The sequence below is a fragment of the Pipistrellus hanaki genome (genome assembly GCF_964339955.1).
Source record: "Pipistrellus hanaki genome assembly, chromosome: 7".
In the NCBI taxonomy this organism is placed as follows: domain Eukaryota; kingdom Metazoa; phylum Chordata; class Mammalia; order Chiroptera; family Vespertilionidae; genus Pipistrellus; species Pipistrellus hanaki.
The window spans coordinates 43854778-43860840 of record NC_140509.1 but is presented as its reverse complement, the minus strand read 5'-3'; positions in this window follow the sequence as shown (position 1 = coordinate 43860840).

Sequence of the window (6063 nt, the reverse complement as noted above, 5' to 3'; positions counted from 1 at the left end):
AAGGAACTGGTACTTCAAAATTGATACTGTAAATAAAATACTAAATTTAACAAGAAATTCTTGTTGAATTGGATAGTGATCAGATTAAAATAATATAGTGGAGTTCAGGCTTTTTTCAAGTTTCAAAATAAAGTATGAGAAAACATACTTTCCATCATTAGGATCCATAGTTCCAGAGTTAATATCTAGTAAAAATGACTAGTCACTTGATCTCTTTTTAGTTGGAATGCAAAGTTTTAGATGTCCAAGTAGGCCCTATGGAATTGGACATTTACAATCTGTGTGTAAGTAAAGTTGTCTTTGTGTTTCTTTGAATTTTTATTTGAAATGCTAGTATCCTTTATGTATTTTGGAATATGCTTTTGCAAAGATATTATTTTGCATTCCAGGCAATAGGGAATAAAAATCTCCAATATTCAAACATAGCCAGACTAGGAAATAGGGGCCCAAGAGACTCCCAAATTTTGTAGACAACCATCTATTGTATTTACTTCTCTAAGCACTTCACTTTTTGTGAATTCATGAAAGAACCTAATACGTGAACTCTCTGTAAACTTATATTTAAAAAAAATTAGTAGTAATTTGTTATTTCCTTTATGTGTTTTCTAAAAATAATTAGTAGTAATTTATAATTAATGGTAATTTTATTTCTAATTTCAAAATTATTCCTATGTGAGATAACTTCTTTATACATTATAACATTATAGAGAGAGGATTTAGCACTGATGGCCATTTTTTTCATTCGTTCTGTAAACTCTCATAGGAGTTGCTGGCTCTGCATATGCATGTATTCTTTCTTACAATCCTACTATAATATAAACATAACCTTTATGGTTTGTAACATTTATTTTGCTTTAATAACTGAAGTAAACCCCAGGGATCTTTAAGATCCTAGATGAGGTCTCATATGTTATCACTTTGATTAAATCTCAACTCCTGTTTATGCTAACAGGGCACTTATTGTATTCTGGCCTATGGAGCTGCATAAATCTCATTTATTTTATGTCATTATGACACCAGTTAGTTTTGCCATTGAACTGGACAGTGTAAGGTTTTCAATACTAAAACCATACTGTGAACAACCTTTATTAAGTCTTAGTCTTATATTTGGGGAAAGAATGCATTCTATGAAACTAACTTTTCAGCCAAAGAGAGAGAAAGACAAGTGAAAAAGTGAAGAAGATTAAGCAGGGACCAGGATAGTCTGTGAACTTTGAAAAGACACATTCAAATGATAATATTTCTATGCATGTAACAATATAACATGAGCCAAAACCGGTTAGGCTCAGTGGATAGAGCGTCAGCCTGCAGACTGAGAGGTCCCAGGTTCCATTCTGGTCAAGGGCATGTACCTTGGTTGCAGGCACATCCCCAGTTGGGGGTGTACAAGAGGCAGCTGATCAATGATTCTTTTTCACCGATGTTTCTAACTCTCTATCCCTCTCTCTTCCTCTCTGTAAAAAATCAATAAAGTATATTTAAAAAACAAAACAAAAAAACAATATAACATGAGGGTCATTGTTTCATAATGCAATTTACAGGAAGTAATGGGCAACTAAATTTCTAGCTTACTAGGGATAAAAATGAAAAAAATTTATATTCTGTGATTCAGAAGTTTTCCAATGGGAGGATAATATCAGCATCTGGACACAGGCTTACATCATCATTATTATTATTATTATTATTATTAAAAGAAGACTTGGATTTGAAAGATTACAGGTTACCAATGGAATTAGTACTAGGCTACAATAGAGAGCACAGACTAATATCTAGGCTCTGCATCAGACTAGTAGAAAAATGTCACTAAGTATATTTATGTTCCCAGTTCATAGATCATAGACATACATTTGGGAGCACCTCACATATTGTTTGTTGCACCTGACTGTATGACCTCCCAAGACATAGGTTCCTGCTGGAAAGTATGTAATTATGAGAAATGCACTATCTACGAAGGCAGCCCATTCTATATTGGAAATTGTTCTATTTTATTTATTAAGCTTAATTTATTTCCCTACAGTTTCTCTCCACTAGTTCCAAGTCTTCCCTCTGGATCTACACAAAATTATCTAATCCTTCTTGTCTATGACACTTTTGACATAGCTGAAAATAGCTCTCATGTCTTCCTAATATTTTATTTTCCAGGCTATTTACCCATCACAAAAATAAGATTAACTACCCCTGACCTGCCTCATCTCAGAATGGTGATAAGAATGAGGTAACATATATAAAAGTATGTCAAGAATACCAATAAAAAATATATGAAATGTATCATTGTTATATGTTAAAACTACCAGGTAGGAAATTCTAAACCCCTAGCTAAAATATCTTTCATCATGATGTTTTTTTAAAATTCAGTTTTTTATACTTCTGCATTCTTAGATTGAACTAAATTATTGCTTATAAAAGAGTCAGCCAAAGAATTTCAGAAATCAGAATAATAATAATTAAGACAGTTGAAGCAAGTTAGTGCAATCTCCAGAAAGGTTAGACTCTGTTCATGAGGAGACTTCCAAATTTTCAAGCCCAGAGAAGTAGAGGAACTGAGCTGAGGAGGCCTCTCTGTTTGGGACAATATCTGGTACAATTTAAGAACTCCAACCACAGTCACCATGAAATAGATTCCTCATATCCCAACAATTTTGGGGTTACTGTACAGACTTTGGACTCAAGAGCCTGACTAAGTTTAAATCAGGCTGTGCCACTTGTTAACTGTGTGAACTGAGGCATACTCTAACTATTTGGTCTCAAATCTTTTACTGGCAAGATTTGTTTGACTAGAGAAGGATATGAGGCAATTCCCTATAGTAATGTAAATGTGCATAACAATAGCAATCTATATTTCAGGTTATTTTAAGAATTGCATGAGTTAAGATATAGGGTATGTATAGAGCAGAGGCTATCTCCTGGTTCAATAAATGCCAGCTGTGATGATCATAATGAATTCCTCAGCATTGGGGCCAGAATGAATATCCTCAACTACACACTTACTTTAACTTCTGCATACATTTTTTGCTACATATTGAACCCACAAACTAAAAAGCAAACAAACAAAACAGTGTTGGTTTTCCTATTCATCCTGCCATCCTCAGACTCTGCCGCAGAGATCTGAAATATCGTGCACTGAAAATGACTGATTCATTGGAAAATGCATGCTCAGTAATTCATTTAAAAGGTTGCGCTATAGATAATGTTGACTCCTTGTTACAATTACCCTACTCACTCTGAGCAGGCCCATTCTTCCTATACCCAATCAAGGAGTAGAGAAATCACTATTCCAATTGCTCCAATTCAAAGCCAAGTAACCAGGGTCAGTCATTACCACGGTCAAAAGAACATTCCAAGCCGTTATGTCAATGAACTGTAAAGAGAGACAAAATGTAACTGCAGTGACCATGTTATTATCCTCATTAAAGCTAAACAAAGTTAAAGGGGAAAATAGGACAAATGTTCCAAGTGTGTAAGTTTTTCTTTTTTAAATACATGGGCTCAAGTTAGAATTTTTATTAATAATTCTCTCATTTCCCTTTTTAAAATATATATTTTTACTAATTTCAGAGAGAAAGAAAGGGGGAGAGAGAAGCATCAATAATGAGAATCATTGATTAGCTAACTCTGCATGCCCCCCCACTGGGGGTTGAGCCCACAACTCAGGTATGAGCCGTGACCAGGAATCAAACCATGACCTCCTGGGTCACAGGGAGTCACTCAACCATGAAGCCATACTCATCTGGGCCTTTAATTTCCTTTTGACCTCACCTTTTGCTGTACAAAGCTCTTCCAAACATCTTTCTGCAGTAGAAGAAGCAAATCAGACCATCAGAAATTCTACTCCTGAATACTTTTACTTAATTTTCCTATGTATTTCTTATTTCAGTAAAATCAGAAGGAGGAAGGGGTCCTCTTTGTAGGCCACAATGGAGCTGTCTGTTCATTGCAGCCCTTTCTCTAAAAGCAATAGGCTCCTTGGCTTAGCTGCTCTTTATTGTTGGCCATAGGACCACACTAGTTTTGCAGTTTTTTCATTTTTATTCTGTTTTATTTTTTGCCCCATAAGTTTTTCCTGACTGACACAATTTCTTCTGAATTTTCAACTTGTATTATTCTCTTTTTCCTATATTCTGTTGCCTTTCTAATTTATTCTCTGATCTACTTTTCTAATCAATACTTCCCACTCAAAATATAATAGAACCTGGGAGGCACACTCTTGAATTTTTATGTATTTTTTTAAAATTTTCTCTTCTCTCTCTTACTACTATGAAAGTTTTCTTCCTCATATTCCTGTATGTCTTATCATCCTGCACCTTTGCAAATGTGGAAGTGCCAGGCTGTTATTTCAACCCAGCTGCCAGCTCTTGGACATCTAGATGACAGAAGAGAAGTACACTGTCATTTTGTCTCACCCAGTGCAGAATGTCCAAGGGAACACAGGTCAGTCCCTGCTGTCCCTTCCTCCTCACATTCTGCTGGGGGAGTGGACATTTCTTACCCTTTCTCACTGTTCCTTTCCCTCATTTGATCTCTTTTTAATTCAAGCTTCAGGGGCTTTTTCAAGTCTGAGGGTGAATAAGGTGGTGGAGTTGACTTGGCATATTATGTCTTATTTCAAATTTATGCATTGTCAATGTAAATCCATCTTCAAATGTGTTAAACTGACCTCAGAGGATGGTAGTGTTTCTTTATACTGAAAAAAGTTCTCACAGAGGCACAGAATGTTGAGCTTGAGTGAAATGTAGTACGCAGTTTAGAGAGTAATGGGAATAAAATCAGAAAAGTTAGCAGGACTCAATAGGTATGGTCTTAGAGATCATACTAAGGAATTTGGATTGCCTTCTGATTAAAATGGTAAACAATAACAAGTATCTTGTTGCGGAAGGGCATGATCTATGTTGCTGAAAATGTAGACTCTAAAGACAAGAGCAGAAGCAGGAAGACCTCTTAGGATATTGCTAAACAAACCCAGGTAAGAAATGAGATAGTGGTTAGGTCCAAAGTTGTTACAGTGGACATGACAAGGATTAGACCTGAAATGAACAGAATATGAGAAGAATCAAGGGTGAGTCCTCTGTTAAAGACCTAAGAAACAAAGTAGTTAGAATGCTCAATGAAATGAGGCATTCATCCTGCTCCAGGCTTTGAGATGTGTGGAGTAAGGAAGGAAAAAAAAAAGTTTCCTTTTGAGAATGATGTCTCAGGGAGGTGAAGGTAACCTTCAGAGATGAGAGTGAAAATTTCAGGGAAGTTACTAATCACAGACCATTCATTGCCTCTGGCGGGGCAAGGTTTGTTTGACTAAAGAAGGACATGAGGGAATTTCCTGTAGTAATGGAAATGTTCTATAACTTGGTACATATGTCTATATTCATTTGTCAAAACTAGTGAAACTATATGTACACTTAAATTCTGTTCATTTCACTGCATATAGATTTGCACGTCAAAAATAGAAACTTATGAGTTAGAAAAACAAAAGTCATTTTGCTTGCATATAGAGAGGAATGGTGAGAATAAAAAGTCAAGTAAAGCTGTCCACTCAGTTAAGTGTGCAAAATGTCTTTAAATATCTGAGTAAACTCAGTCAATTGTAGACAGAGGATTGATAACCTGGACTATAAAGAATCAATCACAGTTACTTGAAGACTTAAGTTGTGAAGAACTCCCTCAACAATAATGATATTTTGTCAGTTAACTTTCCTCATCTGATAAAAAATATTAGTATAATGGCTTGTGTCAGCACCTGACCCTAACTTTCTCCATGGAATGCAATGCACCAATGACTCATGGATATTTGTGTTCCTGTCCAGTGAGACCTTCCGAGCATTAGGTATGTTTGAGCATCAGACATGCCTTGGGAACTAAAGAGAGTGTCTTCCTAAAATTAGATTCACTCAGACATTTTAAGGCAGTGAAGTGTGATTGTTACTTTTATACATCACCTGAAGTCTCCTTATCTTTGCTGGAGACATTTTCTGGCTTTCCAGGGCAACCACTTTCTGTCTGGAGAGAAGGGTAAGCAGATATACCAGTTGCCATAAAAGATTAAGGTCTTCTAATTTGGGGGTTCCTAGG